The sequence below is a fragment of the Globicephala melas genome, chromosome 17, assembly GCF_963455315.2.
Source record: "Globicephala melas chromosome 17, mGloMel1.2, whole genome shotgun sequence".
NCBI classification, from domain to species: domain Eukaryota; kingdom Metazoa; phylum Chordata; class Mammalia; order Artiodactyla; family Delphinidae; genus Globicephala; species Globicephala melas.
The window spans coordinates 66,484,929-66,495,413 of record NC_083330.1 but is presented as its reverse complement, the minus strand read 5'-3'; the positions used below and the strand labels follow the sequence as shown (position 1 = coordinate 66,495,413).

The window sequence follows — 10,485 nt, the reverse complement described above, 5'->3', positions numbered from 1 at the left end:
GCAGTAATGGCTAAGAGCAGAACATTGATTTCCCTACGGCAAGGTGGATTGTGTTTTCCTGCTACATTGCCAGCTATCATCTTTGATATTAAGCTGCCTCCCTTCAATCTAATATCTGTCAATCTGGCTTTCAAGAAAGACACTTCAAAACAGTGTGGAGGCTTTGTCATTTTTGTGGATGGGTGATAGAAGATATTTTTGCATGTGTGCTTTTTTTGGTAGGAGCCATTTACTTTTTAGCAGAGCTAGAATCTAACCTGATATGAAGCCCTGTGCAGTTGAATTCCTTAGCAGACTGGCAAGGCTCTTAAATTCTTTTAAAGAGAAGGCTCTTGGAGTTGGCTGTTTTTCAGGTGCCCTCTGATGCTTTAGGCAGAACTGCTGTTTGATCTATGCAAATCTTCCTCTAGCCTGGAAGTACTGGCCCCTCTCTGCTGAGGGGGAATAGCATTGTTCAGTGTAACTAGATCACAGTAGAACAAATCCTTGAGGAAACAAAAAAATCAAAACCAAAGTCTTATTACTGAGCTTTTCCCAACATCTTCTTTTCCAAAAAAACTAACGAAAAACAAACAAACAAAAAACAACACAAAAAACAACCTTAACTTGGTGTGTAGATATCAGAGGAGATTATTAGTTAAGCCTAAGTGAAAAATTCTTCTGTGCATTTATTCATTCATTCATTTACTCACTTATTCATTTAACATTATTTATCATGGACTCACTATATGTTGGGTATTTTGCTAGGTGACAGACGGGTGAGGTGGCTATACAATTTATTAACAAAATAAAAAAAAAACACTTTCTATCCTTATTTTCTTTATGAAATCTGATATTTCAAAGCAGATGTCCCCCCAAAAGCCTCTTGTTTCTATTTAACAACCCATATTAAGCATCTTAATATGCAAAGAATTGTGTGCAAGAATTGTGCTAAGCACTGTGAATATATGAATGTGACCCTCAAGTCCTAATAAGGAGAAACATAGTGTATGTATTCAAAGCTATTCTCCAGTAGTTTTATGATCTGTGGTAGGCAGAATTCTAAAGTGCCTCTTCCCCAGATGTTCAGTCCTAATTCCCAAGAATGTGAATATGATGAGATATCACACTCATGATTATGTTACATTTTATGGTAGAAGGTTTTTGTGGTGTAGTTAAGGTTACTAATCAGTTGACTTTGGGTAAATCAAAAGAATGATTGTTCTGGTGGACCTAATCTAATCACTTTAAAAGCAGAATTGTCTTTAGCTGATAGTAGAAGGAGGAATAGATTTGGTATAAGGGAGGTTGTTGAGATGGAGGGGGCTACAGGGCAAGGACCTAAAAGTAGCCTCGAGATGCTAAGAGTGGTACCTTGCCGACAGCCAGCCAGAAAACGGGGACCTCAGTCCTACAACTCAAGGAATTTAATTGTCAGCAACATGAATGAGCTTTGAAGCAAATTCTTCCCGAGTCACCAGTTGACACTTGTTCTCAGCCTTGTGAAACCCTAAACAAAGAATCCAGCTGAGCCTGGCTAGACTGCTGCCCTCTAGAACTGTGCGATTATAAATGGTGTTGTTTTCAGCAACTAAGTTTGTGATCGTTTTTACACAGCAATTAATATATATATTATATATAAAATATATATATATATTATATTTAATATATATATATAAAATCCTTGGTTATTTTCATAGATACTTTGTAGTTAAGATATCTTAACACTTGAGTGGATGCTAAGTGATCTATATAGTTTTTTATGACTGATAATAAAATTACCTTCTTATATTTGCACAAACCCATTTACATAGTACTTTTACGTATGATTTTCTCATTTGATTTTCACAGCTTGTGAGGAATCATTGTCTCCATGTTAAAGATGAAGAAACTGAGAATGGGACATAATATGACTTGCCAACTAATCATCCTAAGTGGTAAGAGTGGTATTTGAACTCAGGCCCTGGCAATCCCATTTTACTTGGGCATAATCATCAGAAAGTTGATAGGTTACCCCATATAGGCTCTTTTTTATCTTGCTTTCTCTTCATTCCTTCTAACGTCATCATCATTGTTGTCATCAGTAGTGAGGGCATTCTCCTCTTCCTGCTTGTTTACTAAATGTTCATTAACTAAATAATGGCACTTAAAACAATTTTTTTAAGTCAAAACATTTATTGAGTATCTGTTATGTACCATGGTACTTGCTGTCCAACAAGGCAAACAAAATGACAAGTGTCCTCTTGTTTATATACATGATATTGAGTCTGAGAAATAGTCACCAAGGGGATGCACTTCTGATGCACGTGAAATATATAAAAAACTAGAAATAGACTTCTTCTTCTACAGCTGGCTCACGAAATAAAACAATCCAGCAATCTTTTCTCTGCTCCTCTGGAAAAATTTTTTCCCAGTTTTATTGAGATATAATTGACATATAACATTATAGATATATTGTATTGTGTGTATATATTTGTACATATATAACAATTGTTACAGTTACATAGTTAATTTTTTTCCTGTGATGAGAAATTGCAACACAGTTGCAATTTTTCCCCCCTGTGAGGAGAACTTTTAAGATCTATTCCCTTAACAACTTTCAAATATACAATGCAGTGTAGTTGACTATAGTCACCATGCTGTACATTAGATCCCTAGACTTTATTTCTCTTATAACTGGAGGATTGTACCTTTCTATCACCTTCACCCATTTACCCCATTCTCCCATTCCCTCCCTCCTCCAGCCTCTGACAACTACCAATCTGTTCTCTGTTTCTATGAACTTGGGGTATTTTAGATTACAGATATAAGTAAGATCATACAGCATTTGTCTTTCTCTGACTTATTTCACTTAGCATAACTAAAGTCCATCCATGTTGTCATGAAAGTCAGGATTTTCTTCCTTTTATGGCTAATATTCCACTGTGTGTGTATGTGTATGTGTGATATTGAGTATATATATCACGTTTTCTTTATCTGTTCATCCATTAATGGACACTTAAGTTGTCTTCATGTGTCAGCTATTGTAAATAATGCTGCAATGAACATGGGGGAGGGTGCAGATATCTCTTTAAGACAGTGATTTCATTTCCTGTGGATATGTAAAAATTTTCAGTTTCTGTATGACCTTGTTCTTTTTTCTGCCAGAATATTTCTTTGGGGGAAGTATTCCTATTTCCAGATTTTTCTTTCAGAAAAATGGTCAGGGTAATTTCACTTGTGCTGGAGAGACTGGAATCTGGGAGAGCATAAGGTGAATTTCCAGGTTGTAATCCTACCAGTTTCCTAAACCGGTAACCTGCCTCCCCCTCCCCCTGCCCCCCAGCCCCCCTCCCACCCCACCAACCCCCCGAGAATGGTGGGGCAGTGAGCAGGTCTTGGGAAGGCCAAAAAACCTGCACTCACTCTCCCACACGAGACTGCCTTTTGTCCCTTTGAATCAATACAGCTTCCTGGGGAGCCTGTCTGATTGAGACCAGAGAGCCAAGCCACTCTCAACATAGGGTAGAACACCCACCACCCTAAGCTCTAGTCCCTCGTTGTGTTTTTCTTTCTGTTTTTAATTTTTTTTCCTTGATGGGCAGTTTTTGGGTAGGAAGAAATAAAGTCCAGTAGTAAATTAAATTTGAAATCTGGCTTGAACAGTTATTCAGCTATACTTATTGTCGTCTAATCAGACAGTTTGGGGTTAAAGTGGCCAGGCCTAACCAATCTTATAGAGTCTGCTGCAAACTGCCCCGGTACCAACTGTTGCCGTGGGAATGGGATCATGTGGGGGTGGACATGCCCCCACCGAAGAACATTCTGTGCATAGACCACACTCAAAGGATCTCTGCTGGCAATTAACGGGAAGGCTCAACAAGGGCATTCTGTGACCAGGGTCAGCTCTGGAAGGCCTGTTTAGGAGGAGCTTGTGGGCTGCAATCTGTTGGGACTCATCTTGAAGCCGATTCTGTGTGGCCTGCCCACTGATTGCACTTAGATTACAGGAATATCTGGGGTAGGTGAAGATAACCATACCCTGTGTCCCCTGTTCAGCCATCACTTTGTAGATCAATGCCGAGAAGCCCCTGTCTCATTGCTGGTGAGTCTGAAGAGACTCTTCCGGTGTGCAGCTCCCACAGCTGCTCTTTTGAGCAGATGGAAGAGACCTGGGGGCAGTAAACTGCATCCTTTCTGGTTGATGAGTAAAACAAGGCCCAGTCCAGCAGGGACTCCCAGTTACAGAAGGGATTGATGACAAACAAGGAGAGGGAACCCAAGAACTCTCAGTGTTAGCTATGCATGTGATGAAGGAAAAAGAAAAGCCCAAATCGCCTCTACCCCGCCAAAAAGAATCCATTATGTCTATTTCTCTTCTATCAAAAACAGATTAAAAAAATCAAAGTCCCATCTGTTCTGTGTCAACATTAGAAATCGTACATTGTGTTTCATCACAGGCAGGTTTGCCATGGTGGTGGGGGTTATATTTTTGGAAAGTGCTTGAAAACCCAGAGTAACTGAAAACAGAACTTGGCCCTTCAGGCCCTTTCCTGCTGCCTGTGTTTGTTCATTCAGCAGTTGATGTTTTTAATTGATGTATTTGACAAAGAGGACCCTGGGAAAAGACAAGCAGGTAAAGGCAGCTGCATAGGCCTCTGGAAGCAACACAGGTAACAGCCCCATGGCTCTCAGCACAGCAAGGCAGTTTTCCCACATGAATCTGTACTCTGAGTTCACAGCAGCAGCCTTGCTAGTCCTGCGATATCAAGGGTTCACATTCAAGGGCTGCTGGTTAAATCTGGTCATGAGTTAGGCTAGGGTAGACATGCACTCCTGGAGCCTCCCTTCTGTTCTTCCTTATCTCTTCCCTGAGATCCCCTCTGCTGGTCAGCTGATGAGCGCGGATAGGCTTGCTCCTAATTGCTTGGCTGCCAGACCAGACAAGAAAAAAGCAGACAAGGCCATCTGTTATGAGTCTTCTCTTGCTTTCCCTCCCTGCCCTGACCAGTTTGCCCAGTGTCAACTCCATGCCACTCTGAGGATGGAACACACTGATATGTTCTGATGAAAAAGAAACGGCTGCCATCCCACTCACAGCCTTCCACACTTGTTGCTTTCTATGTGCACGTTGCTGCTATCAGGGCATGATAAGGGAAATCCTGAAAAATAATGCCAGCCTCTTCTTGAACTAGAAATAGTGACAAAAGTCCCAGAGGAATCTCTATTCAAAAGAGAGCCACAAAGTCACTCCATCAGTTGCATAGATTTAGAAGGAACGGGCATTCATGAGGACAAAACCTTGGTCAAGGTGCCCAACTCTGAGACCCCTGGCAGGGAATACTGATCCCTGAGAAAAAGAGGACCCGTTTGCATTAATAGTCCAAGGACAAAAAGAAGCCAGGAAAATTTGAAGCTAAAAAGATGGACCAGGGTAGTCCAGCTGAAAGCCCAGTGATAGAGAAAATAAAAAAAAACATCCCCCAAAGAGGTAGCCCAGGTAGGTGGCCCAGGCTCATGGAAGCACTCTTAAGTGGAGGGGGGTGGGGGAGAGATGGTTTTGGCAAATCATGGCTGAAACTGAACCCAGGCTCACTGGATAAGCTTTGGGGCCAAGCGACTAGGCTTGTCTTCCAACATGGGGATTCTCTGGTCAGTGACTTAGATCAACAAGGGCATCTTAGTAGCCATGGATGTGCATCAAGTGTCGAGTTATGCAGGACCAGTCTGATAACAACACAACGAGGCAGCAAGAAGGAATGATAAGCAACAGGTTAGACTCAATTTCTCTCTCCTCTTGCTATTCAGAAGCAGAAGCAACCTCTCCCCTCTCCTAGATGCAGTGAATATGGTGACATATTTCTACAGCCATTGTTGGAAAGGTTTCAAGTCTTAGCCTTTCTTGTTAGTAAGTTAGGTGGGTATTCTGGTGATTATTTGGAAAAAATGAAAGAACTGTTACCATATTTGGAAGTCACGTTGTTGAAGGAGGCATATTTTATAATTTCACCTCACATACTCTGAGCTTGATTGTGAAATTTATAGCTGACTTTGTTATTTTAGGAATAAAACTCCATCTTTAGCTTTTTCTAATTGCAATCTCATCTCTCTTATCCTCAAAACACTGGGGAACATGTATTCTGAGATAGTTCTGACCCCAAAGGGAGAAGGTGTGGAAAGTCTGACCACATCCTTCAAAGACATTTTTTTTGAGGATTGGTTCAAAAACACCAGTTGTCATCTAAAGAATGTACAGACCTACTATTGCTGCATTCCTGGAATTCGCAGCAGATCCGCCACCAGAGAGCAAGCATAGTTCTCAAGGCAGAGCCAATACCCAGTGTATTGAGACAAACCTCTATGGGGATTAAAGGGATCCCAACTAAGTTTGTGTTACTGCAAGTGATTGAGCTTGAGGTTATATTAAATCAGGCTACCACTGCTGACGTCACTGGAATGGAATGCTCCTTTGTGCCTCTTCACCGCAGTGGGCAGGGGATGAGGAGGGAATTGGTAAGTGAATAGTCCTCACTTCAGTTTCTGACTGATGGGCTCTTGGTATGTTCACGTTGGAACAAAGGCTATGGGCTTGAAGTGGTTTGGAAAATGTTTTCTCTGGATTGTAATTATTGGTTCTTCGGGAGAAGAATAATGTCATTATTATTTTTTCCAATCTCTACCACTTAGTAGTAATATTTATCGGAAGAAGGAAAGAATGAATGTATATTAACGATGCATTCAGAATGCCTGGATTTTTTTTTTTTTTTTTTTTTTTTTTTGCGGTACGCGGGCCTCTCACTGTTGTGGCCTCTCCTGTTGCAGCGCACAGGCTCCGGACGCGCAGGCTCAGCGGCCATGGCTCACGGGCCCAGTCGCTCCGCGGCATGTGGGATCTTCCCGGACCGGGGCACAAACCCGTGTCCCCTGCATTGGCAGGTGGACTCTCAACCACTGCGCCACCAGGGAAGCCCAGAATGCCTGGATTTTAATCCAAGGTCCACCATGTTGACTTTAATCACCCCTGTGTCATTGCTCCACTCAGGAATCTTATACTTTTTAATCTTCCTGAATTGTGATGATCTAATTTACATGTCAATTTCCCCAACGTAGTCTATGAGCTCCTTAAGGAGAAGGGTGTGTCTGTGTCTTATTCAGCTCAGAAGCTCCTTATTTAGCAAAAGGCTGTGTTTGTTATAGCTTATTAATGAGAACATGAGCTCTGGAGCCAGATTTCTTGGTCTCACATCTTGACTCCTTCATTTCCTAGCTCTGTGACCTCAGGCAAGTTGCTTAACCTCTCTTGTGGCTTAGAATAAGGATAACAGTATCACCGACTTCACAAAATTGTGTGAGAATTAAGTGACAAATACATTTAAAGTGCTTGGAGCCTTGATACATGCTCAGCAGATATTAACTACTACTTTCCTTACTGCCATTGGGTTTTTTAATTGAAGTGTAGTCGATTTACAATATTATATTAGTTTCAGGTATACAGTATAGGGATTCAATATTTTTATAGATTATACTCCATTTAAAAATTATTATAGAGCTTCCCTGGTAGCGCAGTGGTTGAGAGTCTGCCTGCCAATGCAGGGGACACAGGTTCGTGCCCCGGTCCGGGAAGATCCCACATGGTGCGGAGCGGCTGGGCCCGTGAGCCATGGCCGCTGAGCCTGCGCGTCCAGAGCCTGTGCTCCGCAACGGGAGAGGCCACAACAGTGAGAGGCCCGCGTACCGCAAAAAATAAATAATAATAAAATAAAATAAAATAAGGACTATACTTCCTTATGCTTATTAGTCCTTATTATCATTGTTGATAATATATATTTGTCAATAAAAACAACTTCCGTGTCACTGAACCTGTTTTCTTATCTATAATATAGGGGCTATGATATAATAATAACAGTAATATCCTGAAGAGATGTTGTGAGGATCAAATGAGACAATAGCTAAGTGTCAAAATGTCTTTTTGGAGAACTGTAAAGTATTTTGAAACTTTCTGTTACCATTATTTATAGTATTAACTGCAGCACAGAGTAGAGAAATGATTTGCACAAAATTCCACAGTGTGAGTGAGGCAGACAGAGCTGGGCTAGAATATTCTTGGAGCTTCCTGTGTGCCTAAAGTACTGCTTAGCTGTGATGCACGGAGCTGAAGCCTCTGGGATTACTGAGGCTTTTTCAGTATTTACGTTAAGATACAGCTACAGGTCTTTCAGCAAAGAGCTATGTTTTAATCAAAGCTGCCCTGGCTTTACTGTGCTCATCCTCACTGCCCTTGCCCAAAGGTCTGACAGTTTTCAGAGCTGCCCTTGTTTTCTGAGATGCTGGATATCAACAGTCAACTCTTTAAGTGCAGACTGGATGCCTACGGATAGACTGTAGTAGGTGCTATTGAGTATCCAGAAGAGGTAGAGAAAGGCCTAAACTAGGAGTCGGAACACATGAGATAGAGGTATAATATTTACCACTTAGAAATCATGATGCCCCAGACAAGCCCCATTGATTGTTTGGGATTCAGTTTTCATGTCTACAAGTTAAAAGCAATCAGATCATTTCTGAGATCCCTGCAGAGTAAATGCCCTTGGAGTCATGAGTCCTGTGTTCTGCTGGGACTTCTGCCATTCTCCTGCACTATCACCTTGGGCAAATCACAATCTCTCTTCCGTCTGTAGTGTCCTCATTTGCACAGGACTTTTTCCTGAAAGAGACAATCTTTGTGCTCCTGGTATGTCAGTCACTGCACCAGTCAATGAAAGTGTGCATATATACAAACACAGGTGTACACACACTCTAGTACACACCGATGCCTATTGTGTGGCTTAGTTCTTTGCACACATTATTCAATGTAACCTTTATAACAACTTTATGAGAAAGATATTTCTGTCCTCATTTTACAGATGGGGCAACTGAGTCTAAGAGAGAGTAACTAACTTGCCCAATGTCATCCCTAGTATAGTTAGAGTTTGAACCCAATGAATCTGACTCCAGCTAACCATGATGTTACATAGTCACCTATAAAAGATAAGAAAAGTATCATATCCTTCCTAGACTTACCTCACTTCTTTTTAATTAAGGTTATTCAAGTAGTGGACATGTAGGGAATGTTGACTCATAGGGTGCCTAGATTTTAGCCTGAGATGTAACATAAGATGTAACCTAAGAGTTAGCTGGATTCATGGCGAGTTGGAAGACTATTCCTGTTCATTGGGCATCCTGCCATCCTGCAGTAGCCTGAAGGGTTCTGCCCTTTTCTTTGTTAAGATTTTAAACAATGGCATGAATGAAGGCATGAACTGGACAAATTCGCTGTGACATGAATTTGGAAGGGCTGGCAAATCGACCAAATGACAGAATAAAAAGGAGAAAAGATGTGACTATATATGCATTATCACATTTTAAACACAATTCTCAGTAGGACTCTTATTATGTCCATTTTATGCATGAGGAGACCCAAGCTCAGGGTGGTGACCATCCAAAGATGACACAGCCTGTGAATTGACCTTTTTTCCAAAATAAACTTTTATAATTAAAAAAAAAAACTTGCAAAGCTAGCACACAGCATTCTTGGTATAACACCTGTTTTACCCTATGGTCAACATCTTATATTATGATGATACACTTGTCAAACTAAGAAACCAACATCAGTACATTATTATTAATGACTCCAGCCTTTAACTTGATTTTACCATTTTTTTCCATTAATGTCCATTAATGTCTAGGGCTGTTATAACGAAGTACTACAAACTGCGTAGCTTAGAACAACAGAAATTTATTCTCTCACTGTTCTGGAAGCTAGAAGTCCAAAATCAAGGTGCCCAAAGGGCCGTGCTCTCTCCAAAGGTTCTAGGGAAGAATCCATCTTTGCCTCTTCTAGCTTCTGGTGGTTGCTGGTAATCTGTGGAGTTCTTTAGTGCTCTGGTGTAAATGTTTTTGTCTCCTTTAAATTCATATGTTGAGATCCTAATGCCCAATGGAGATAGGGTCTTTAGGAGGTGATTAGTTCATGAGGACTCTGCCCTTATGAGTGAAATTAACACCCTTATAAAAGAGGCCTGAGAGAGCGTCCTCTCCCTTCTGCTACGTGAGGATGCAACAAGAATTCTGTGACCCAGAGGAGGGCCCTCACCCGACCATCCTAACACCTTGATCTTGGACTTCCAGCCTCCAGAACTGTGAGAAATAAATTCCTGTTGTTTATAAACCACCAGTCTGTGGAATTTTGCTACAGCAACCTGAACAGGCTATGACAGGCTTAGATGAGGCTGAGATGCATCATTCCAATCTCTGCCTTCATCTTCACATGGGCTTCTCTCCTTGTGTCTGTGTCTCTGTGTACAAATTTCTCTCTTTCTAAAAGAACACCAGTCATACCGGTTTTATGGCCCAAATGAATCAATTATGACCTCACCTTGACTTGATTATATTTGCAAAGAACCTATTCCCCCAAAAGGTCACATTCATAGCTACTGGGTGAACATAATTTTTTTTTTTTGGTGGCAATGGGTGCCGGGGGTGGAGGTGGGG

General features: G+C 41.3%; 1 long non-coding RNA gene across 1 annotated transcript in view; it reads left to right on the top strand.

Annotated features, from left to right (window-relative positions):
- Positions 1-1,841: 1,841 nt before the first annotated feature.
- The window catches only part of LOC132593763 (uncharacterized), a 133,819-nt gene continuing 125,175 nt past the window's right edge, over positions 1,842-10,485 (top strand). The window contains exon 1 of the long non-coding RNA XR_009559573.1: positions 1,842-1,916. This is a non-coding gene — a long non-coding RNA (uncharacterized lncRNA). The remainder of the gene's footprint in view (positions 1,917-10,485) is intronic.